Source organism: Epinephelus lanceolatus, chromosome 22, assembly GCF_041903045.1.
Source record: "Epinephelus lanceolatus isolate andai-2023 chromosome 22, ASM4190304v1, whole genome shotgun sequence".
In the NCBI taxonomy this organism is placed as follows: Eukaryota; Metazoa; Chordata; class Actinopteri; order Perciformes; family Serranidae; genus Epinephelus; species Epinephelus lanceolatus.
Genome location: NC_135755.1, coordinates 37,595,252 through 37,621,286, shown reverse-complemented (window position 1 = coordinate 37,621,286; position 26,035 = coordinate 37,595,252). Strand labels below are relative to the sequence as shown.

At 43.3% G+C, this 26,035-nt stretch overlaps 1 protein-coding gene and 1 pseudogene across 1 annotated transcript in view; both read right to left on the bottom strand.

Moving 5' to 3' along the window:
- Positions 1–26,035, bottom strand: part of ablim2 (actin binding LIM protein family, member 2) — a 245,136-nt gene that overhangs the window by 91,145 nt on the left and 127,956 nt on the right.
- On the bottom strand, positions 5,313–6,632 carry LOC144459904 (uncharacterized; annotated as a pseudogene).

Sequence of the window (26,035 nt, the reverse complement as noted above, 5' to 3'; positions counted from 1 at the left end):
TACACCAAGCAGCTGCATCGCATTCAGATTCTACATTTATTCATAACAGACCACAACAAAGAAAGCAATGCCACATTGTGCACATGTTAGTGGTCTATAAAGTAAATAATCATCACAATTAACAAATCTTCCCATAAAATTGAAAATTATTATTCTCTGAATAAATAAAATAAACCAACCAACCTACCCTCCAAACTACAAACTAGGCCTGTGTTCAGTACCAACAATCAGGTTGGGTTCTCCTCTCTTCATTTTTTTCTTCTCTTCTTTCTTTTCTAAGTGGTCCTAATTCTTATAATTATTTTCTAAATAAGCTTTAAATATTCATAAAGAATCCCAGAGAACAGACACATGCACTGCGCGCTCCTCCTCTCCTCCTCTGAACTCTTTACACACTGCAGCCCCTGCATGTCATATATGTTTCATTATCAGTAGTCTGAGTGGGCAGAAGTTCGCTGCATAGATCAGCCTCTCATTGGGCGGAACGAGCCACCCGCTGAAGTCCAGCCCTACCACCTCCGGTTGTGTAGCAGTTTTCAAGCGCACCATTGCTGTGGCACCGCCAAGAACGATTGTGATTGGTTGAAAGAAATAAAAAAAGCCGGGGCGTTTTTTTCTCCAATCTTAAAGTGAGAGTCTGCACAGCCAGACCTTTCTTTTCTTGAGAAAGGTCTGGTGAGCGAGACTACATTACTACAAATTACTACATTACATTACTGAATCTACCAGAGAGATGGAGGGGGATGGTGTGGTTTTATGCCAGTGTAGCTTTATTGTTGTTAAAGGGATAGTTCGGGTTTGTGGACATGAAGTTGTGTGAAATGCTGACCATCTGTAGCTCTGATGTGACGGGGTCACTACTGTCAACGAGCCTCCTGCTCTGAGAAATGGCCCATAGCTTGCCGGAGAAAAAGTAGTTCTGAAGATATACGGGGGACACGTAACCAAAAGATTTTAAGCTACAAAAAGTATGCATGTGTTTTGTTAGACTATTTCAATAATTTTAAAACATCCCCGCATTACGTCAGACCTTGCTATCAATTGGGACTATTTTCTGGCCAGTATCACTCCGCCGCGCAGGCCCGCAAGACAGCACGCCAACAGAAATCAATCAGACAGTTCATCACCACGCCATGCAGGTGCGCAGGATAGCAACGGCTAACGAAAAACTTCATCGGCTGTTTCCAACAGAGAACCAGTAGGCTATTATTAGTGAGGAAGAAGATGTACTAGCCCTATACTATAGCATGATCACCGGCTCAGGCTCACGATATACCCTCGTCAGCTGCTGTAGGTAAACAGAGGAATACCAAAATGGTGCGAACTTGTGATTTCCCCAGCTGTGGGAATAAAAACATCGCCGGCTCCCAGTTCCATCGGTTTCCTCGCTACCAAGCCGGTGAGGGTGAAGCAGCTGCGCGTATGTCAGGCTCACTTCAGCTGCCCACAGATCCCGACGGACAGAGAAAACGCAATTTCCGCACTGCTGTGCCCAAAGAGAGATATATTACCTAATACCAGTCTATATAACGATGTCTGTAACTGATTGTCTGTAAAACAAAATGTTTGATTGAACTAATAGCCTGTTGTGTTGTGGAGAGTACATTATTCGCGGCCTTGTTTTACCGTCAGCATTTAGTTTATTATATTAGGCTAACTGCTAAATCCGTGACATAAGTAATCAATCACATAGAAATTTGAATTCATATGTGATTACGACCAGTCTCTGCTTTGTTCTGGTGGTGGGTTAGCCAAAGTTGCCTACAGGTTACATCTGTAACAGGAAACCGATGGAATTGGGAGCCGGCGATGTTTTTATTCCCACAGCTGGGGAAATCACAAGTTCGCACCATTTTGGTATTCCTCTGTTTACCTACAGCAGCTGACGAAGGTGTGTCGTGAGCCTGAGCCGGTGTTTGCGCTATGGTTGGAGTGTCCTTGGGTTTCTCTGGATTGAGTTATTTTATCTTTTTGGACTCATCAATCAATCAATCAATCAATTTTATTTATAAAGCCCAATATCACAAATCACAATTTGCCTCACAGGGCTTTACAGCATACGACATCCCTCTGTCCTTATGACCCTTGCAGCGGATAAGGAAAAACTCCCCAAAAAAAACCCTTTAACAGGGAAAAAAAATGGTAGAAACCTCAGGAAGAGCAACTGAGGAGGGATCCCTCTTCCAGGACGGACAGACGTGCAATAGATGTCGTACAGAACAGATCAGCATAATAAATTAACAGTAATCCACATGACACAATGAGACAGAGAGAGAGAGAGAGAGAGAGAGAGAGAGAGAGGGAGAGAGACAGAGAGAGAGATGCAGGTAATGACAGTAGCTTACAACAACATTATTGAAAGTAATAATATTATAGTTATAGTTCTGGCTACTGTGGTACAATATGTTGAAAGTATGTATTAATATCTGGCAGTATACATGTGTGACAATAGTCATATGTGTATAATAACAGTAGAAGTATCAATAATGACTAATGATGGCAGCAGCAGCAGGAGGCATCTGGCAGGACCACGGCAGCAGCACAACCACACACATCACGCTGTCCAGGCACCACTGCGATATGACCTCTATAACTTGGAGGAACCATCGAAGCAGTAAAGCATTTTTAGCGCCTTGTTTAAGGGCACCACGGTAGTAGTAGTTGTTGCAGCTGAGCTGAGCTATTGCTTTTCTTGACCAGACTTTCAAATCTGATCCAAGGACTGAAACTAGCACAAATTTAGTCACAAGCTCGATATTCTTCCCCAAACCACCTCCTTTTTAACAGTTCATTCAGTCTGTTGGGCTATTCCAATACCATTTTGGTGCCTTATTCTGACTTGTATTGACTTATGACAACAAAAACCATCATTGGAATTAAGTAAAATGATCTCATTCAGTTGGCAGATTTTCCTGTTTAAAATGCATATGATTGATGGACTCAATAATAAACTAAAGGACTCACAATGGATATGTTTTGCAAATAAGTTGTTCACTTTTTCTTCCTGCAAAACAGTCATCTGACGTCTGCCTTCCAAGGGCATCCCATCTTGCTTCAACAGCGGCCTGATTACACACAGTCCCTCTGAGGTCCTTCCACTTTGCTGTGTCATCTCAATATGGAACAGTCCCAGAAAACAGGACGTCGACACCCTATTTATTGAATAACACCCTGCTTAGTGCTTATCTGGACAAAATGAACAGCAGATGGCGGGAGGAAGCAATCAGAGACACGCAGAACTGACCAATGAACAGGGAGATTCCAGGGCAAGGTATTGCTGGGAGAAAAACAAAGGTCATGTTCTTGAAAACTGGCAGCATGTTGTGGAGGCAATGCCAAAAGCTCATATCTTTACATAACTGTAACACGTATGATAGACAAAGACCTAGAGAAAAGAGGAAGTTGATGGAGAAACAAAAAAAGAGATAAAAGAACGGAACTATATTGAAATTCATACATGGAAAGTATGAGAGGGCCGGAAAAGAGATAGCACTGCAGTTAAATCCTTCCCTTTTCAGAATCCAAGAATGCATGAAGGGAAAATGATCATATCCTGAGGGACTGATAAGTCAATGAAGAGGAGGGGTTAAGGATGGTTTCAAGGGGGGATGAATTTAAAGCTTATCATTGGATGTGGTATTTAGGAATGGAAACTGTGGCTGATCAGCTGTAGCTGGTTGAAGTTTGTGGCTGAGAGTTCAGGGTTTTTGAAGCAGCTGTGGTAAAGAGCTGGGAGAGATACTTGCAACCAAGTGGTGAAAGGGCAGGTGAGGTTGCACTGTGCTGCCAAGCCTTCTCCCCCTCTTTATTTAACCAATTACATACAAACCATCTTTTCACTCAAAATGGCCCTTCCTCTAATGCGATTTTGGTGATCTGGGTTTGGCTACACACCCACACACACACACACACACACACACACACACACACACACACAGAATATCTGTGATGCCTTCATCAACAAGGACAGTCTTTCATCAAATCAAGTGAACCTACATCAAATTCTATTTGGACATTTTCTAATTTGAAACAAAATACATAATTTCCCTATTATCTGATTCACTGGCTAATCCAACACAACAGAAATTAAATCCACATCCAGTTCAAGCTTTTATAGTGCATGGTACATGTACTGTTAAGCCCTGTTTCCACCAAACACTTTCGGTATGGTACCTTTGAGACCAAAAGTAACCCTTCAGACATGGTACCTAGAGCCTAGATCCATTTAGCATTTCCTGCCAGTATTTTTAAATTTGGGCAGGGTTGTTGTCACTTACTGTACTGTTAATGGAAGTCTGCACCTCATTTATTGTCATGTCCACAGAACAAGGTTGTACACCTTGTTTTCAGAACAAAACAGAACAGGCTGTAGTAAGAGTCTCTCTCCATGGGATATTTGAAAATAGCAGGTTTGTGCATTTAGTCCTTCTTAGGCAAGTGCAGGGGTTTTGTGTTGCTGTAGCCCACAGGAACAACGCTCTGCAAAACTATTTTCCCCCTCCAAGTGAGGATTAGAATATATGCAGTTCACATAATCCTGTTAAAATTAATATTTAGTTTTAAACACATGAAGATGTACTTATTAATTGTTGAATTGTTAGTTTGCCCAATTAATCTGCGCCTGTCGGCTTTTTTCCTTTCTATTTTTTTTTTCCTTTTCTAAACTATTGTTTTTGGAGGAAACTGCCTCAGATTGTGCAGCCTCCACCCATCATGCAGGGATGTACATCACCAACCAGAGCTCAAGGGTTGCATTAAATGGAGCAAAAAGGAACTCATCAGTGGGTACAGCTCCCGAGAAAGCAGCTACCATCTGCTGTGTAAGTCTGTCCAAGTGTATTGCTCTTCATTTTTACATGTATTTACGTCAAGTTTTTGGCTAGACTACAGCAGCATGGTCAGCACTGTGAATATGAAGTGACTTAGTGACAATCAATTGCTGCCATTTCCCATTTGAAAATAAAAGTCCTAGTTTCAAATTAAAAGTCCCCTAACATTTCATAGACGGTTCAGCCATATACTAGGTTTTGACTTTTTTATATTTCATAAATCATAGAGAAAGTATTTTGATAGCATTTTAGATTTTTTCTTAAGTATTTGGTTACAAAATCCATTTGAATGTGTTTTCAGCACTGTGAAATACCAGTTACAAAACATTCAAAAGTAATTGAATAACATATTTAAAAAACAAGTAACACAAATGTTGCTCACCTCTGATCACTGTTTTATGTGAAGGTGCCGTACAGAAAGTCAATGTAATGTCATTGTGTACTTGAGAACCTCAGAATGACACATAGATGCATACATATAAATCACCCTCTCACCCTCTTAGGGTGATATTCAGAATCATCCTCAAGCTTGGGTCCTCTACCAGAGGCCTGGGAGTTTGAGGGTTCTGTGCAGTATCTTAGCTGTTCCTAGGGCTGCACACTTCTGGACTGAGGCTTCAGATGTTGTTCCTGGAATCTGCCGGAGCCACTGCCCCAGTTTGGGGGTCACTGCCCCTAGTGCTCCCACTACCATGGGGACCACGTCAACTTTGACCTTCCACATCTGTTCCAGCTGTTCTTTCAACCCTTGATACTTCTCTGCCTTTTCGTGTTCTATCTTTCTGATGTTGCTATTGGCTGGTATTGCCACATCTACAACCACTACCCTCTCCTGGTGTTGGTCATCCACCACTATGTCCGGTTGGTTAACCAGCAGCTGTTTGTCAGTCTGGAAGCTGAAGTCCCACAGGATCTTAGCCCTGTTGTTCTCAACCACCTTTGGTGGTGTGTCCCATCGGGATTTGGGTACTTCGAGTCCATACTGGGTACAGATGTTCCTGTACACTATCCCAGCCACTTGCTTGTGCCTCGGCATGTACGCTGATCCTGCTTGCATCTTACACCCTGCCACTATGTGCTGGACCGTCTCAGGGGCATCTTTGCACAGCCTGCACCTTGGGTCTAATCTGCTGTGGTAGACCCTGACCACTATGGCCCTTGTGCTTAGGGCCTGTTCTTGTGTTGCAATGATTAGTACTTCCATGCTATCTGTCAATCCAGCATTCTCCAGCCACTGGTAGGTTTTCTTGATATTAGTCACTTCTATCTGATGGTGGTATGCACCGTGTAGGGGCTTGTCCCTCCATGTTGTTTGCTCCTCCACCTCTTTGGTCTCATCAGGTTTCTGTTGTCATTCACTTAGCAGCTCATCCTTTGGGGCCATTCTCTTGATGTACTCCTGGATTTTGGATGTTTCATCCTGGATAGTGGCTCTGATGCTCACTAGTCCTCGGCCTCTTTCCGCTTGGTGTATAGCCTCAGGTTGCTGGACTTGGGGTGGAACCCTCCATGCATGGTGAGGAGCTTTCTTGTCTTGATACCTGTGGCTTCTATCTCCTCCTTTGGCCAGCTTATGATCCCAGCTAGGTATCTGATGGCTGTCAGTATGTACATGTTGATGGCTCGGACCTTGTTCTGACCATTCAGTTGACTTCTCAGGACTTGCCTTACACTCTGGAGGTATTTGGTTGTTGTCGACTTTCTTGCGGCCTCCTCGTGATTTCCATTAGCCTGCAGGATCCCGAAGTACTTGCTGCTGTCCTGATATCTCCTATGTTGCCCTCTGGTAGGTCAACCTCTTCAGTTCTGATCATCTTGCCTCTCTTTGATACCATCCGACCACACTTGTCTAATCTGAATGACATCCCTATGTCCTTGCTGTAGATCCTGGTGGTGTGGATCAGTGAGTCAATTTCTCGCTCATTCATGGCATACAGCTTGATGTCATCCATGTAGAGCAGGTAGCTGATACCCCACCAGTTAGGGCTTACATGGATGACATGACACTGGTGACCACAACAATGCCATGTACAAAGAGGCTACAAGAGAAGGTAAATAAGAACCTCAAGTGGGCCAGCATGAAGATCAAACCTAGTAAATCTAGAAGCATCTCGATATGTAGAGGGAAGTTAAGTGATAGGAAGTTTGTCATAGATGATGAGGACATCCCAACAATTAGGGAAAAGTCAGTAAAGAGCTTAGGTAGGTGGTACAATGTGGAGTTGAATGATAAGGAACAGGTGGTGAAATTTAGAAAAAATGTGGCTGAAGGACTGGATAGAATAGATAAATCAGAACTTCCAGGAAAGTTGAAGTTGTGGTGTTTGCAATTTGGGCTATATGCTAGGTTAATGTGGCCATTGTCAGTTAATGAAATTCCAATATCCATTGTGGAGAGAGTTGAAAGGTCGGTTAGCTCCTATATTAGGAAGTGGTTGGGCGCTCCTAGGTGCCTAAGTACTGTTGTATTTTACGGAAAAGGGATACTTCAGCTGCCAGTATCTAATTTAACAGAGGAATTTAAATGTACCAAGGTCAGGACAGAGCTCTTGTTATCTGGGAGTAAGGACGTGGTAGTTAGGAGTGTGATTCCAAATCCAACCAAGGGGAGAAAGTGGAACCCAAGATCGGCAGTTCAGGAGGCAGAGGCAGCTCTTAGACATGCAGAGATTGTAGGTAATGTTCAGTTTGGCTGGGGAGGCCTGGGGCTTGGCTCAGGCAAACCGGTATGGAATACAGCAGGTCTCAAAGATAAAAGAAAGCTGGTTGTGGAACAGATACGTAGACAGGAGGAGATAGTAAGGGGTGCAAAGGTAGTGGCCCAGGTTAAACAGGGACAGTGGTTGAATTGGGAAAGTGTAGAGAAGAGGAAGCTTAGTTGGAGGGACCTGTGGAGTATGGAGGAGAATCGTATTAGATTCCTGGTAGGGGCTACATACGATGTCTTACCAACCCCCCAGAACCTAAAACTGTGGGTAAATGAGGACCCATTATGCCCATCATGTGTTCAGGTACCGCAACCTTAAAGCATATTTTGTCAGGCTGTAAAGTTAGCTTGTCACAAGGCCGATATACACGGCGACATAACCAGGTGTTGAAATGTTTAGCTGCAGGAATCGAAGGGAAACGAAGACAGGTGAATTCAGAAAGTGTTAAGGATAGGAGTTTAGCAATTCAGTTTGTCCGTGAGGGAGAGAAATACAGAAGGGATAAGATAGTAAGGAGACAAGGGTGTGGCCGCCTAGAAGGTGCTTGTGATTGGGAAATGCAAGTAGATTTAGGGGGAAAGCTTGTTGTTCCCCAGGAAATAGTTTGTACCAAGCAGAGGCCTGACATAGTGTTGTGGTCATTGAGTCAACAGATAGTTTATTTCATTGAGCTGACAGTTCCTTGGGAAGACTCAGTGGAAGAAGCCTATGAAAGAAAAAAGCTTAGATATGCAGACTTAGGAGCAGAAGCTGAGCAGCGAGGATGGAAGACTAGGGTTTGTCCAGTGGAAGTGGGGTCCCTTTTGTTTGAGACCATGCTGCAAGGTGAGTGTGTTTGCTGATCCTGTAAGTTTATTTATCTCCTTTAACTTTAGCTTATATTGTAGTTATGCTATGTAGCGTGTGAAACAGAATATGGTGAATGTGCTAGGAAAGGTAGTATCAGCACTACTTCTACCTGGAGCTTGCAAGTACGGAGCCTGGGTTTGGTTGAAGGTGGCAGTGCTGTTTGGGCTGAGAAAGCCATGTGTAAGTAAGGAGGAAATCCAGGAAGAGGAAGGTTATTTAAGTGTGGGAGTGGCCTATTTGAATCCTTTTGTTTGAGACCATGCTGCAAGGTGAGTGTGTCTGCTGATCCTGTAAGTTTATTTATCTCCTTTAACTTTAGCTTATATTGGAGTTATGCTATGTAGCGTGTGAAATAGAGTATGGTCAATGTGCTAGGAAAGGTAGTATCAGCATTGCTTCTACCTGGAGCTCGCATGTACGGAGCCTGGGTTTGGTTGAAGGTGGCGGTGCTGTTTCGGCTGAGAAAGCCATGTGTAAGTAAGGTAAAGGAGGTTATTGGATTGGTGTGGGGAGCAGTGAGACCTGGCATCAGGGGATTGTCTCTGGGACACCAGAGATCACTGTCTAGCCTCCTGGAGGTGTCGTGGGACCAACTAGATGAAACACCGGTGAAAGGAGGTTCCCACTCGATGACCCCAAAGACATGTTAGTTATCACTGCTCACTGGTCTATATAGTATAGTTAAGCCTTGCCATAATAGGTTATCATAGGGCTTAGGAGGTTATTCACTGAGTGCCGATCCTTTTCTAGAGCACAAACTTCTTGTGTTTATTTGAATTGAATGGAATCTGTATCCATAGCCAGTCTTCTTGATGATCTGACTGAGACTCATCTGACTCATCTTTGACTCTTTTTCTGGATGTCTGCCATTGAGATGGTTACTGTTTCAAGTTTCAAGTGCCTCAGGAATGGAGAGCTTGTTGTATTTCCTTGGTACCCCTTTGCTGTTTCAAATTTCAAGTGCCTCAAGAATGGAGAGCTTGTTGTATTTCCTTGGTACCCCTTTATTCACCATGTTCCCTCTGTGTAGCTTTACTGGTTGTAGCTCTACTAGTTGGCTAACTTCTCTCCATGTTGCCTTTATTTTATGTCTCTTCCATGGTACTGTATGGGGGTACTTGTAGGGATAGTATTTAGGGCAGCATTCACATCTTCTAGCAGATCATCTGAAGGCTCCTTTTACATTGAGGCAGTTTGTATCTACTGGGGCTTGGTACCCAATCTCGGATTGTGGCGGTGATGATGACATCCCCCCTGCTGACCTGTTGTCCTGGCTCCCCCCTTTGCCATAACATTGTTGAAGTATTTCATTGCGGATGTTTCTTAGTCTTGATTGTGGGTTTGGGAGTATTCATAGGTCTCTCTGCATATATCCCCTCTCTAGAATTGCTTGTATAGTAGCATTCCATCAATGTCCATGTATGTCTTGTTCCAGTAACGCATTTCTCATCAGATTGCCATGGTTCCCTAGCAACTGACACAGACCATGTTGACCTGGGTGGTCTTTGGTAAGCTTGTTCTTCGATTTCTTGGTACTCTTTGCTGATGTAAACCACTGAGCTCTGCACTCCACCTTTTGGTGAGCACACCTCATGTGCTGATACAGTGTAGTGGGCCCTAGCAGCAAATCCAAGAAAAGAGACATCACAGCACCCACTTACACTCCCTGACTGACAGGTGATTTCTTGATAAATAAATGCCACAGCAATGAGCCGCTGAGCAGCAAAGATGTAGACACAAAGTTTCAATTGAACCTCCTTCACTGCTGCTAGCTCCAGTTATTGACTCCATATGTCCACACAAAGTACGCTCTTTGATCTCAACCAAATGTCATGACATTTTGAAAGCCCAGTGTCTGTTACTGGTCCAAGTGCAGCCCAGCACAGGAGGAGTGGCTTCAAATGGCTTCTATACTAATACACTGAGACAATTCTGAGTGCTGGCATTTGATTTCAAAAAAAGGATACCAAAGAGCTCAATCTCTATTTCAGTTCTTCTAGTTTTTGTACAGTGTTATCAAAATTAGTGCTGCACGATTAAACTAATCGCAATCGCAATCGCGATGTCAGGCTGTGTGATTACATAACTGCATAAAAGGCTGCGATTTGCGATTTAATGTAGGCTAAATAAATGTTAACGTGTGTACCTGTGAACGTGACTGCCTCTCCTGTAGTGTGTGGAGTTTGTTGTTGACATCACGCCCACAAGCTATCCTGGTGCGTGCAGCCGGCGTGCAGCAGTGACCAACATGGACGCTGAAGAAGAGCATGAGCACAACCATGAACAGGCTGAGTTGGTGGCGGAAAAAACGTCTGTTACATGGCGATACTTTGGATTCAGGTAAGGCGACGTTTAACAGAAAGACGTGTTGTTTAAGTGTAAAAGTTAAAGTCGCCACGTCCCGCGGCAACACGATCAATCTGTATCAGCACTTGAGACGGGACATGGCGACTTTAACCACGTATTCAGATTTGGAGAAGAATAGGATAGTAGGTTTCCCACCTGATATCCCTCCATTAGGAGGGATAGAGCATGAGATGGATGTCAGGCCACCTAGGTGGAAGGAAGTTCAGGAGGTGGTCAGGCGTGCAAAGGCTTCTTCGGCCCCAGGGCCTAATGGAGTCCCCTACCGGGTTTATAAAAGTGCGCCTGATACCCTTAAATTTTTGTGGAAACAGCTAAAAATAGTTTGGGAAAAACAAATTATACCAAGAGCATGGCGTAGGGCAGGGGGTGTCCTCATTCCTAAGGAGAAGGAGTCTGTGGACCTTAGCCAGTTCCGGATGATTTCTCTCTTGAATGTGGAGGGGAAGATTTTCTTTAGTGTAGTAGCGCAGAGACTAGCTAGCTACTTAGAAAGGAATAGCTTAATAGATACCATGGTGCAGAAGGCAGGAATACCAGGTTTTTCAGGGTGTTTAGAGCATACTAGCATGATCTGGCACCAGATTCAGGCAGCGAAGATTAACAAAAGGGACCTACATGTAATATTTTTAGATCTTGCAAATGCGTTTGGTTCAGTACCGCACAGCCTCATTTGGAGTGTGTTTGACTACTTCAGAGTGCCACAGGTAGTTGTTAGCTTGGTGAAAGCATATTTTCAGGATATTAGGTTGTGTCTAAGTACGGCAGGTTTCACAACAGGTTGGCAGAGGCTAGAAATAGGCATCATGGCAGGGTGTACAATTTCTCCATTAGCATTTACTATGGCAATGGAAGTAATCATCAGGGCTTCTAAGTGGGTGGTAGGTGGGGAGAGACGGCAGAATGGGTTGCATCTTCCACCAGTTAGGGCTTACATGGATGACATGACACTGGTGACCACAACAATGCTATGCACAAAGAGGCTACTAGAGAAGGTAAATAAGAACCTCAAGTGGGCCAGCATGAAAATCAAGCCTAGTAAATCTAGAAGCATCTCGATATGTAGAGGGAAGTTAAGTGATAGGAAGTTTGTCATAGATGATGAGGACATCCCAACAATTAGGGAAAAGTCAGTAAAGAGCTTAGGTAGGTGGTACAATGTAGAGTTGAATGATAAGGAACAGGTGGTGAAATTTAGAAAAGATGTGGCTGAAGGATTGGATAGAATAGATAAATCAGAACTTCCAGGAAAGTTGAAGTTGTGGTGTTTGCAATTTGGGCTATATCATAGGTTAATGTGGCCATTGTCAGTTTATGAAATTCCAATATCTGTTGTGGAGAGAATGGAAAGGTCGGTTAGCTCCTACATTAGGAAGTGGTTGGGCGCTCCTAGGTGCCTAACTAGTGTTGCATTGTATGGAAAAGGGATACTTCAGCTGCCAGTATCTAGTTTAACAGAGGAATTTAAATGTACCAAGGTCAGGACAGAGCTCTTGTTATCTGGGAGTAAGGACGTGGTAGTTAGGAGTGGGGTTCCAAATCCAACCAAGGGGAGGAAGTGGAACCCAAGATCGGCAGTTCAGGAGGCAGAGGCAGCTCTTAGACATGCAGAGATTGTAGGTAATGTTCAGTTTGGCCGGGGAGGCCTGGGGCTTGGCTCAGGTAAACCGGTATTGAATACAGCAGGCCTCAAAGATAAAAGAAAGCTGGTTGTAGAACAGATACGCAGACAGGAAGAGATAGTAAGGGGTGCAAAGGTAGTGGCCCAGGCTAAACAGGGACAGTGGTTGAATTGGGAAAGTGTAGAGAAGAGGAAGCTTAGTTGGAGGGACCTGTGGAGTATGGAGGAGAATCGTATTAGATTCCTGGTAGGGGCTACATACGATGTGTTACCAACCCCCCAGAACCTAAAACTGTGGGTAAATGAGGACCCATCATGCCCATTGTGTTCACGTACCGCAACTTTAAAGCATATTTTGTCAGGCTGTAAAGTTAGCTTGTCACAAGGCCGATATACATGGCGACATAATCAGGTGTTGAAATGTTTAGCTGCAGGCATCGAAGGGAAACGAAGACAGGTGAATTCAGAAGGTGTTAAGGATAGGGGCTTAGTAATTCAGTTTGTCCGTGAGGGAGAGAAATACAGAAGGGATAAGTTAGTGAGGAGGCAAGGGTGTGGCCGCCTAGAAGGTGCTTGTGATTGGGAAATGCAAGTAGATTTAGGGGGAAAGCTTGTTGTTCCTCAGGAAATAGTCTGTACCTGGCAGAGGCCTGACTTAGTGTTGTGGTCAGTGAGTCAACAGATAGTTTATTTCATTGAGCTGACAGTTCCTTGGGAAGACTCAGTGGAAGAAGCCTTTGAAAGAAAAAAGCTTAGATATGCAGACTTAGGAGCAGAAGCTGAGCAGCGAGGATGGAAGACTAGGATTTGTCCAGTGGAAGTGGGGTGTAGGGGATTCATAGCAAGATCAACTGTCTCACTCCTGGGGGAACTTGGAGTGCGGGGACAGAATTTGAGGAAGACAGTGAGGGAAATGTCAGATGAAGCAATTAAATGCAGCCAGTTTATCTATTACAGAAGAAATAATGTCAGCTGGGGGCCAGCAGGAGGAACTACTAAGCAGGGCACATAACTCCTTGAGATCAGGTGGAGAGATCCACTTCCTGTCAGGAGAAATCCAGGAAGAGGAAGTATTTAAGTGTGGGAGTGGCCTATTGGAATCCATTTTGTTTGAGGCCATGCGGCAAGGTGAGTGTGCTTGCTGATCCTGTAAGTCCAGTTAGCTCCTTTAACTTTAGCTTATATTGTAGTTATGCTATGTAGTGTGTGAAATAGAGTATGGTGAATGTGACAAGAAAGCTAGTATCAGCATTGCTTCTGCCTGGAGCTCGCATGTATGGAGCCTGGGTTTGGTTGAAGATGGCAGTGCTGTTTGGGCTGAGAAAGCCATGTGTAAGTAAGAAGGAAATCCAGGAAGAGGAAGGTTATTTAAGTGTGGGAGTGGCCTATTTGAATCCATTTTGTTTGAGACCATGCTGCAAAGTGAGTGTGTTTGCTGATCCTGTGAGTTCATTTATCTCCTTTAACTTTAGCTTACATTGTAGTTATGCTATGTAGCGTGTGAAATAGAGTATGGTGAATGTGCTAGTAAAGGTAGTATCAGCATTGCTTCTGCCTGGAGCTCGCATAAACGGAGCCTGGGCTTGGTTGAAGGTGGCAGTGCTGTTTGGGCTGAGATCACTGTCCAGCCTCCTGGAGGTGTCATTGTTGTGAGGGCTCGTCCTGGGGAGGTAGACTGTACAGCCTAACCCGGCGGGGGAGTGTGACAGCCTAACAAGGCTTCCTTCCCTGGGTCTACCTCCTCTGTGGTAGTATAGGTAAGGTAAAGGAGGTTGTTCGGTTAGTATGGGGAGCAGTGAGACCTGGCATTAGGGGAGTGTCTCTGGGACACCAGAGATCACTGTCTAGCCTCCTGGAGGTGTCGTGGGACTAACTAGACGAAACACCGGTGAAAGGAGGTTCCCACCCGATGACCCCAAAGACATGTTAGTTATCACTGCTCACGGGTCTGTATAGTTAAGCCTTGCCATAATAGCTTATCGTAGGGCTTAGGAGGATTATTCACTGAGTGCTGATCCCTTTTTTTTTTTTTTTTTTTTTTTTTATTAGAGCACAAACTTCTTGTGTTTATTTGAATTAAACTTTTACACAGCACGTCTTTCTGTCCAACGTCGCCGTACCTGAAAGACGTGCTGTGTAAAAGTTTTAAAGTTAAAGTCACCACGTCCCGCGGCAACACGACCTATCTATAACAACACTTGAGACAACACAGAGAAAAGTAGGAAGAATGCATGCGAGAGAAAGCCGAGCCATGTAACGTTAAAGACAAAGAGACAACTGAAAGCCGCCAGAGCCTCATAAAACAACATCCAAGCACAGTTAAGCAAACATTTGTAAGTGTCACAGGGAAATCATGGACTCCATAACAAATGAAAAATTGAGCAATTTTGCTCGGGTTCGGCCCACTTGACACGCTGCTGTGTTGTGCTATGGCGCTGGAATTTGTCATTTACGTGACAACACCTGAACGCAACACAGGCTCGCTCCGCTGTGTGTACAGTTCCGTGCTGCACTGCTGTGTTTGACTGTGCTCAGTCTGTTGATGGTCACTGACACACTGTCTGTCCATAACAATAACTATGTCAGGTCAGGTCAGTGCCCCCCTAATATAATGTAGAGGAAACACTGAATCAAGCAAAAAGACTCATGATACCATTTATTTATTATATTTTATTGTAATTATATTGTAATTGCAATCGCAATCGCAAATCGCAAATCGCAATCGCACATTTTTATCAAATCGTGCAGCACTAATCAAAATGAAAATTTCATGAATGATTATCTTCTTGCAATCTTATGTGTAATTCGTGTAAATTGTCAGAATGCTAACTGTTTGCTGGCTAGCATATGTTCTGCTAGCACGGAATGCATGCTGGCTAGTGAACAACCCATACATTTTGAGCATAATTCACTCGCTAGCTTTGTGAGCTAATTTAGTATTATAACACACTACCAATAATATCACTTCACTTCAGTCATTTCTAAAGTGAAAAGGTACTGTTAGCATTAATACGTCATTCTGCACATAAATTATAATTGAAAAAAATATTAATATTTTGCTTCAAAACTGTCAAACACCCTGGCAGATTAGGTCACTCCCAATGTTTGCTCCATGGCTACTGCAATTTAATTAAGTATTAAAAAGATAGTTCCGGTCCTTGATTATGACTAGCTTATTCACATTTTTAGACATTGTAAAATACTGTATTAATACACAGCTGTGTCCACATTATAATTTCAGTATTACTGCACCTATTAATCACCTACTGTCATATATGTTGCAGCACTAAAGAGTCACCTACTGTCATATGGGATGCAGCACTAAAGCAATTGCCAAATTAAGCCCAAATCATTTATCATCCGCCAGACGGTCAAAAATATGCTGTCATTCATTGAATTCACAAAGTAGAATTACCGCTTTGCCGTTGTATTCCTCTGCAGACCTGTCAAGTTGCAGTTATGGTTTACATCTGTCCAGACACATATGTAGCCATGACAGCTCACAATGCTTCAAATGTTGCTGCAATGTAGCTACATATTCGAAAATGTGGACGTTTCACAATCCTTCTCCCTAGTAGCACAGAGGGTCTATACAAACATTTCACTTTCTAGATGGACACCCAAGATTAGTGTCACCAATTCAGTATCTGACCAAATGTTTCCCCTTCTGTTCCTGAGATATGACATTGTGTAATGGCCAGAAAAGTGTTTCTGCAGAACATTATAATGAAGTTAACCATTGACCTGTTGGATAAAATGTCATCACTTCATTATTTTATCCTATTACACATCTCTGTGATTTTTTTTTTCATATAGAATTCTGCAGTTTTGGCCAAAGCCATGCTCTAATCAGTTCATAATTGAGTCCAACTGGACATTTGTGCCAAATTAACAGAAATTCCCTCAAGGTGTTCTTGATAAAACACATTCACATGAATGAGAGAGATGAGAACCCAGTGGCCTTTGACCTGTGAGCACTAAAATCTAATCAGTTCATCCTTGAATTCAACTGGGCCTTTGTGCCAAATTTTAAGAAATTCTTTGAAGGCATTCTGGAGATATTGTTTTCAGAAAAAGGGACAGAGCAGAAAAACAACCCAAACACATGTCTCCAGCCATGGCTACTGCTGACACAGAGGCATAAAAACCACAAAGATGCTGGCAAAAACAAACAAAGAAAGCCTGCAGGGATTTATGTTTGAACAGCCAAGGAACCCACTGTGTCCTAAGGCTGTGCAATTAATCGTCTGGTGATTCTGACCTGACGTGCTGACGTATTGCGGTAAGCGAGTTGTGTCATTTCCGGTGTTTCTGTGACAGCGTCTCTGTACTGCTCTGGTGAATTCTGCTAGCCTGCTTTCTCACTTCAGTTGCTTTAACGTCTACTTCAAGTCTTAACCCACAGTGGTTCTGTTTAAGCACTTATAGCTCTCCTCCTTTCTATGACTTTCTCGCTAATCTCTTAGCTGTTGTTTGCACGTTACTAGCCTTGGTAGCTACATTAGCTTTACAGTTAGCGATGGCTTCTCCTTCTGCTCTTTCTTGCTCGGTGTGCCAAATGTTCAGTTATGCCTCTGCCTCCTTTAGCGACAGTGGTAATTGTAATAAGTGTAGCTTATTTGCTGCGTTGGAGGCGAGGCTTAGTGAATTAGAAGCGCGGCTCCACACCATGGAAAACCATTCAGTAGCTGCGGTAGTTAGCCAGCCCCCTGTAGCCGGTGTGGAGCCACATAGCATAGCCTTAGCCTCTGCTAACTGTCCTCCGGCAACTCCCGTGCAGCCGGGAGGCTGGGTAACCGTTCATAAGAGGCGCAGCTCCAAGCCGAAGTCCACGGCTCACCACCAGCCTGTTCACGTTTCCAACCGCTTTTCCCCACTCAGCGACACACCCGCTGAGGATAAAACTCTGGTTATTGGCAGCTCTATTCTGAGGAACGTGAAGTTAGCAACACCAGCGGCCATAGTCAAATGTATCCCTGGGGCCAGAGCGGGCGACAATGAGTCAAATTTAAAACTGCTGGCTAAAGCTAAACGTAGATTCAGTAAGATTGTTATTCACATCGGCGGCAATGACACCCGGTTACGCCAATCGGAGGTCACTAAAATTAATATTGCCTCGGTGTGTGAATATGCAAAAACGATGTCGGACTCCGTAGTTTTCTCTGGACCCCTCCCAAATCTGACCAGTGATGACATGTTTAGCCGCATGTCACCATTTAATCGCTGGCTGTCCAGGTGGTGTCCAGCAAACGATGTGGGTTTCGTTAATAATTGGCAAACTTTCTGGGGAAAACCTGGTCTTATTAGGAGAGACGGCATTCATCCCACTTTGGATGGAGCTGCTCTCATTTCTAGGAACCTGGCAAACTTTATTAGTAAATCAAATCCCTGACAACCCAGAGTTGAGACCAGGACTCGGAGACGCAGTCCTATACGCCTCTCTGAGCTTCTAGTTCAGTTACCCAGCCATAGTTTTCATAGTTTTATACAAACGGTGTCTGTCCCCCGACCACCTAAATTATTTAAATCTAAAATTAAACAAAGAGGAGTTGTGCATAACAACCTCATAAAAATTAAAACCTCTTCTGTGACAGAAAGACAAAACAGGAGAATTAAATGCGGACTGTTAAATATCAGGTCTCTATCGTCTAAAGCAGTGTTAGTAAACGAATTAATATCAGATAATCATATTGATTTACTCAGTCTCACAGAAACCTGGCTGTGTCAAGATGAATATGTCAGTCTCAATGAATCCACTCCTCCCAGTCATAATAATACCCACATTCCTCGAGGCAGCGGCCGAGGAGGGGGAGTTGCAGCCATTTTTAACTCTAGTCTGTTAATCAGCCCTAAACCCAAACTAGATTATAATTCATTTGAAAGCCTCGTTCTTAGTCTTTTACATCCGACCTGGAAAACCTCACAGCCACTTTTATTTGTTATAGTGTACCATGCTCCTGGCCTGTATTCTGAATTTGTATCTGAATTCTCAGAGTTTTTATCCAGTTTAGTTCTTAAATCAGATAAGTTATTATTGTAGGCGATTTTAACATTCATGTCGACGTTGATAATGACTCCCTGGCTACCGTGTTTATCTCATTATTAGACTCCATTGGCTTCAGTCAGGGTGTACATGAACCCACTCATTGTTTTAACCATACCCTCGATCTAGTTCTGACGTATGGAATTGAAATTGATAACCTAAAAGTCTTTCCACAGAATCCCTCGCTATCGGATCATTATCTGATTACTTCTGATTTCTTTTTACCCGATTACACGCCACTCAGCAACAGTTACTATACTAGATGTTTATCAGATAGTGCTGTCGCAAAATTTAAGGAAAAGATTACTCCGTTGTTAAATTCAATACCAAGTCCCTCAGTAACAGAGGTTTCCTGTACCAACTTTGATCATTTTGTCGATAGCGCCGTAGGCTCGCTGCAAACAACACTTGACTCTGTAGCTCCTCTTAAAAAGAAGTTAAAAAAGCAAAGAAAGTTCGCTCCTTGGTATAACTCTCAAACCTGTAAGTTAAAACAAATATCGCGAAAATTTGAAAGGAACTGGCGATTGACCAAACTGGAAGAATCTCGTTTAATCTGGACAGACAGTCTCAAAACTTATAAGAGGGGCCTCCACAATGCCAGAGCAAACTATTACTCAGCATTAATAGAAGAAAACAAGAACAACCCCAGGTTTCTTTTCAGCACTGTAGCCAGGCTGACTGAGAGTCAAAGCTCTATTGAGCCTTGTATTCCTTTAGCCCTTAGCAGTAATGATTTTATGAGCTTTTTTAATGACAAAATTCTAACTATTAGAGGCAAAATTCATGACCTCTTGTCCTCAGATAGTACCTATCTAACCTCAAACACAGCTGTAAGACCTAATATATATTTAGATTGCTTCTCCCCAATTTCTCTTCAAGAATTGACAGCAGTGATTTCTTCATCTAAATCATCAATGTGTCTCTTAGACCCCATCCCAACTAGGCTACTTAAGGAGGTCTTTCCTTTAGTTAACACTTATATATTAGATATGATCAATATATCCTTATTAACAGGCTATGTACCACAGTCTTTTAAGGTAGCTGTAATTAAACCTCTACTAAAAAAGCCCACCCTGGATCCAGAGGTGTTAGCCAACTATAGACCAATATCTAATCTTCCCTTTATGTCAAAGATCCTTGAGAAAGTAGTCGCAGACCAGCTGTGTGATTTTCTCCATGATAATAATTTATTTGAGGAATTTCAGTCAGGATTTAGAGTGCATCATAGCACTGAGACAGCACTAGTTAAAATTACAAATGACCTTCTGATTGCTTCAGACAAAGGACTCGTCTCTGTACTTGTTTTATTAGATCTTAGTGCGGCGTTTGACACAATTGACCATCAAATTCTACTGCAGAGACTGGATCACTTAATTGGCCTAAAAGGTTCTGCACTAAGCTGGTTTAAATCTTATTTATCTGATCGTTTTCAGTTTGTTGATGTTCATAATGAATCATCCTTACGTACCAAAGTTTGTTTTGGAGTTCCGCAAGGTTCTGTGCTCGGACCAATCCTATTTACTCTATATATGCTTCCTTTAGGTAACATCATTAGAAATCACTCTATAAATTTCCATTGTTATGCGGATGATACTTAGTTGTATTTATCAATGAAGCCAGAAGAAAGTAATCAATTAACTAAACTCCATAACTGCCTTAAAGACATAAAAACTTGGATGAGCACCAATTTCCTGATGTTAAATTCAGACAAAACTGAAGTTATTGTTCTTGGCCCCAAACAACTCAGAGACTCTTTATCTGATGACATAGTTTCTCTAGATGGCATTGCTCTGGCCTCTAGCACTACCGTAAGAAACCTCGGAGTAATATTTGATCAAGATTTGTCTTTTAATTCTCATTTAAAACAAACCTCACGGACTGCATTTTTTCATCTGCGTAATATTGCGAAAATTAGGCCTATCCTGACCCGAAAAGATGCAGAAAAATTGGTCCACGCTTTTGTTACCTCTAGGCTGGATTACTGTAACTCTCTATTATCAGGTAGCTCCAGTAAGTCCTTAAAAACTCTCCAGCTAATTCAGAATGCAGCAGCACATGTACTAACAGGAACTAAGAAACGAGATCATATTTCTCCTGTTTTAGCTTCTCTGCACTGGCTCCCTGTAAAATCCAGAATTGAATTTAAAATCCTACTGTTAACTTATAAAGCTCTAAATGGTCAAGCTCCATCATATCTTAGTGAGCTCATAGTGCCATATTATCCCACCAGAACACTGCGCTCTGAGAACGCAGGGTTACTCGTGGTCCCTAAAGTCTCCAAAAGTAGATCAGGAGCTAGAGCCTTCAGCTATCAGGCTCCTCTCCTGTGGAATCATCTTCCTGTTACAGTCCGGGAGGCAGATACCGTCTCCACATTTAAGACTAGACTTAAGACTTTCCTCTTTGATAAAGCTTATAGTTAGGGCTGGCTCAGGCTTGCCCTGTACCAGCCCCTAGTTAGGCTGACTTAGGCCTAGTCTGCCGGAGGACCCCCCTATAATACACCGGGCACCTTCTCTCCTTCTCTCTCTCTCTCTCTCTCGTATTCTATTACTGCATCTTGCTAACTCGGCCATTCTGGATGTCACTAGCTCGGCTTCTTCTCCGGAGCCTTTGTGCTCCACTGTCTCTCAGATTAACTCATATCGCAGCGGTGCCTGGACAGCGTGACGTGTGTGGTTGTGCTGCTGCCGTGGTCCTGCCAGATGCCTCCTGCTGCTGCTGCCATCATTAGTCATTAGTCATACTTCTACTGTTATTATACACATATGACTATTGTCACACATGTATACTGCCAGATATTAATACATACTTTCAACATATTGTACCACAGTAGCCAGAACTATAACTATAATATTATTACTTTCAATAATGTTGTTGTAAGCTACTGTTATTACCTGCATCTCTCTCTCTGTCTCTCTCTCTGTCTCTCTCTCTGTCTCATTGTGTCATGCGGATTACTGTTAATTTATTATGCTGATCTGTTCTGTACGACATCTATTGCACGTCTGTCCGTCCTGGAAGAGGGATCCCTCCTCAGTTGCTCTTCCTGAGGTTTCTACTGTTTTTTTTCCCCGTTAAAGGGTTTTTTTGGGGAGTTTTTCCTTATCCGCTGTGAGGGTCATAAGGACAGAGGGATGTCGTATGCTGTAAAGCCCTGTGAGGCAAATTGTGATTTGTGATATTGGGCTTTATAAATAAAATTGAGTGATTGATTGATTGACCATTTTGAGGTCAAAGGATGTCAAATCGAGGGTAAACGATTTTTGGTCACGGACACCTGGAGATGTTATTTTGTCTTCTACGGAAGCCACGCATGCACAATACCGCCCCTTCCCCTCCTCTCCTCTATTCACTCCACGAGCCAGTCAAGTAGGTGAACCATGAATAATGCGAGGGGCAGGTGATTTCAAAAACAGTGTGCGGAAAATGGCAGAAGGAGAGCGAGAGAGGTTGGTCTGTGTGTGTGTGTGTGTGTGTGTGCGTGCGCATGCGCATCGGGGGCCAAACTCCGCCGTGCGTGATACAGAGAGCAGAGGAGAATTGTAAACGCGCAACCATAATCGAGCAGCCCTACCGTGTCCTGTAGCTTCACTGGAGAAATACTGGTCGTTAATGCCGCCTAATCTCCCAGCATTTTTAACTCCATTCAAAGCGCACAAACTACACCAACATCTATGTTAATGATGTAACTTTAGCTAGCTTGCATGTTCTAATTTGTAGCCTATTATGCTCACTTTTCTCTTGCTATTTTGTCACTTGCTAACGTTAGGGATATCTTTTTTGTTACAGTGTAGGCTAAAAGCTTGGTTACTTAGCAAGCTACACTGTAACAAAAATTTCTATCACTGGCAAGTGACAGCTTGGGTAAAGTGAACATATAGTTACCAGTGGCAGACACATGTAGTTGTAATGTAATTGCAACATAATGTAGCAGGGTGAGATGCTCATCCCCGCCCTTAATGAGAGAGTGTGCTTCCTTGCTCTCACCTCCACTTTGTAGCCAATCACCGCATGAGGGCACTCTATATGAGGAGGCTGTGTTCAGTCCACTTCCTGGTCGCCTCGCTTCCTTTCCCCGCTGCCACCTGCGCAGCTAATGTAGTAGTAGCTGCCGGGACACATCTGGAAATTTGGCTGTTTGCCTCACAATTTAATTAGATGGTTTGTTTGTATGTAGCTTCCTGCATTGTTGTCCTGGGCTGACGCTAATGACACGGGCCATTCCCCTGAGCTGTCTGGCTGTCCTCCTCCCACTGCTGCACAGCGCGAGCTCTCCTCCGCTCTCGCTCAGGTGATCAAAAGCCACCTGATCGGTAAGTCAGCCTGATGGCAATTGTTGTCGCTCTCAAGTTCAGCCTTAAGTGAGATTTTAATTTGGTTTATTTGGGTGCAGGTACTACAAAACGGAGACAGCGTTAAAGACCACTGCTGCTTTGCCTTGCTCTGCTTTGTGCCTCTCCTGACTTGCTCGTCTGCGGCTGCTGTTGCATGCTGCTTTGCGTCACTGGGCTTTGCTTGGTTTACTGTCTGCTGTGCCTGGCGCTAACTGCTTCGCCCTTCTTCGGTGGCGCATACCCTTCTGATTTTGTTTGTTACATTTTCTTTGAGTTTATTTATGGTCCCCAGAGGATTAAGTTTAATGCATTGTTTTGATTAAGTTGTATTGTGTTAACTTAATTTCTGTGGCTTATATTATTTCATTCCCGATTTTTGTGAATTTTGGATTTCTTGATATGAATATTGATTTGTGGTATTTTGATTTATTTTGTTACTAATTGGTTTTTGGCAGTTTATATTTGTGTATTTGGGTTTTTTTTGGGTGGTTAATTTGTAATCTTTTGGCTGCCAACCTTACAAGTTTTGTTTATTTAAGGTTTGTTTTTGTTTGTTGATTTGGTTGTGTTTGTTTATGGTAATTTCTGAGTGCAACCCCATTAATTTTATTTCCCTCTTCCCCCTTCAGTTGCTGAGAGCCAAAGGTGGTGGTCCTGGTGTCCTGGGTGGTGGCTTCCCCTTTTTTTTTGGTGTGCTGTGCGTCCCCTGGTCCTGGCTTTCCGTTCACTAAAGTGTGTGTGCGTGTGGCTGTCACGTGTGTTTGGGGTGACCTTAATTTTGTTGGATCCCTCACACCCTTGTCGACCCATCTCCCTGCCGGTAAGCCTCAGTACTGAAAGGTCCCCCCTTTCCTTACATCCCTGTGTGGACGGTGTGTCTAGTGTATTTTAGCGACGTATTTTGTAATACATAATTGATTTTTCTAAACTCGGAAACACGTCTCCTGCCTCACTGTAGAGCGAACCTGAGTGCCTTATTTGGGGTTTTGTAGATCTAACTATCTCCTTGGGCGAAACTCCCAGGGTGGCGTTGTCCGGCTTGTCCTGGTTGACTAATTAATATTAATATTCACCAATAACTTGATAACCTAAACCTCCCTCCATCCCTCCTGTTGCCACAATCAGAACTTTTTTTTTTTTATCTCATAATGTTAGGTATACTATAACCCATGAGAGTGACCTTTTTTGGCTCCATGTTGACATGCTCAATGTCGCTTAGTGGAAGAATAATTGTTTGTTTTCAATAACATTGTTGGATTGTTGATAGCATTGTTGGTCGCTGAAAGTGCTTATTTTAGGAAACTTTGGCAGATTTTTGTAGTTTTATAAAAGCACACAAGCAACATTTATGTGTGGGGTCCATGTGGGTAGTAAATGGGCTAAAAAAAAGGGCTCTACATGAGATTGTCAATAGGTTCTGTATTGACCCCATGCCAATTGCCCACAGAAGTGGATTTACCCAGGTGGGCCCCACATGGGTTATGCTAGGGCTACCTGGGTACCAAGTGGGTATGGGCCTAAAATAGTCATCTTAGCTGGGGCCCATTTGAGTAAACCCACCCACGTGAACAATTGGCATAGGGCCAATATGAAGCCCATGGACAATCTCATACAGGGCCCATTTTAACAGCAAGTAGGTATGGCAAAAAGCCACTTGAGGCCATGCTTATCAGTTATTTATAACAGCTGCCTAAAACTGCCTAACAACACCCCTTAGCAGTTTTAAAACCACTGTATCAATGGCCTCTTGTGGCTTGCTGCTTAAGTATATACCTGATGGCCTAACACAATATTGTAGGTAATAGGTGAATGATGTCATTGACACACAAACAGAGAAACACAGCAACCTGCTTTCATCTCATTTCTGCTGTTTCTGTTGCTGTTCATTCACAGAAACCTGAGAGGTGTATAGCCCCTTTTCCACTGCAGGAACTTTAATCAATTACCCGGGATTTTGAAACACCTTGGCGCGTTTCCACCAAAATTCCCGGGAAAAAAAACTTTCCCTCAACCTCAAACTTTTCCTGTACCTAGTAGGCGGGTAGGACTTTTCAGATTCCCTGGAATTCTTGAGGGGCGGGGCTGTGTGCTGAAGAACGCTGATTGGTGGAACACACACTTCCAGCTTTCTGCACTTCCGTGCCAGTGTGGCTGCAAACTTTATTTAATTTCTACAAGCTTCACTTCGTTTGTTTTTTAATTAAGAATGGGTACCGAAACCCAGTACTACATTAGCCCCAGAGCTAAATTATCAAAGACCGTAGTACTGATAAGCGCTAACGGTATCGGTTCTCCTCTGCCTCTGTGCCGGCGCTGATCTCCCCCACATCCACACACACAGACACACACACACACACACACACACCCCTAAACGACACAGTAACCGCTGAACAGCCGAGCAGCCCCGGTGGAAACAAAGTGAAGATAACACAAAAAATACTTGAGTGGACAGCAGCTACACTCGTTCCTGTAAGTGGCATTAACCCTTAGCGAGTAAGAAGCCAATACTTTATCAATACATAATGTTCAGCAAGCATGAACATGTAGACATGTAGACAGCGATATTCAATATGCTCCGTCCGCAGTCTCTCATCCATCGACACTAATGTTATGTTTTACACGCTGATTTAGACAGCACGCTAATGTGGCTGATATGGAATTGTTACTAATTTAAAATCACAGCTGTCTGTATGTAGACTGACTTAGTTTGACACTTATCTTAAAATACTTTTAAACTTAGCTGCTGGCTGAGACAAACAGCCGCTCCTCTCTCTACCAGCACTAATGTTACCATGTTACCAGCCAATAAGCTGGCGGAGCTAAATATAGGGCACCCGCCGAATCATCTTCGTCATCAGCCTGATTCGAATACATTTTCCGGAACTTTGAGTTGCAGTGGAAACGCAAACCACAGAGATTACCAGGAATTCTTTTACCCAGGTAAATAAATTCCTGGAAATAGAAGTTCCCAAAAATGGTGGTGGAAAAGGGGCTTTTATGAAAGGAGAGAATGGGAGATACTGCTATGTGATGAAGAAAAGAGAGAAAGCGGGAGAGAGGGACTGTTGTTTGTTCCAGCAGGAGCATCCAAGACCCCCTCTCTAAAAGCTTTCTTCTCCTCCTCCTCCTCCTCCCCTCATCCCTCTCTCTGCCCAAGGAGAGTATCCCATGTACATCCCTCCATCACTGCTCAACAGACTGCTTCACTAAAACCACATTCCACTGCACTGATTTCTACCTGCCTGCCTTTCAAATGGATTCTCTCTCCCTCTCATTGTGCA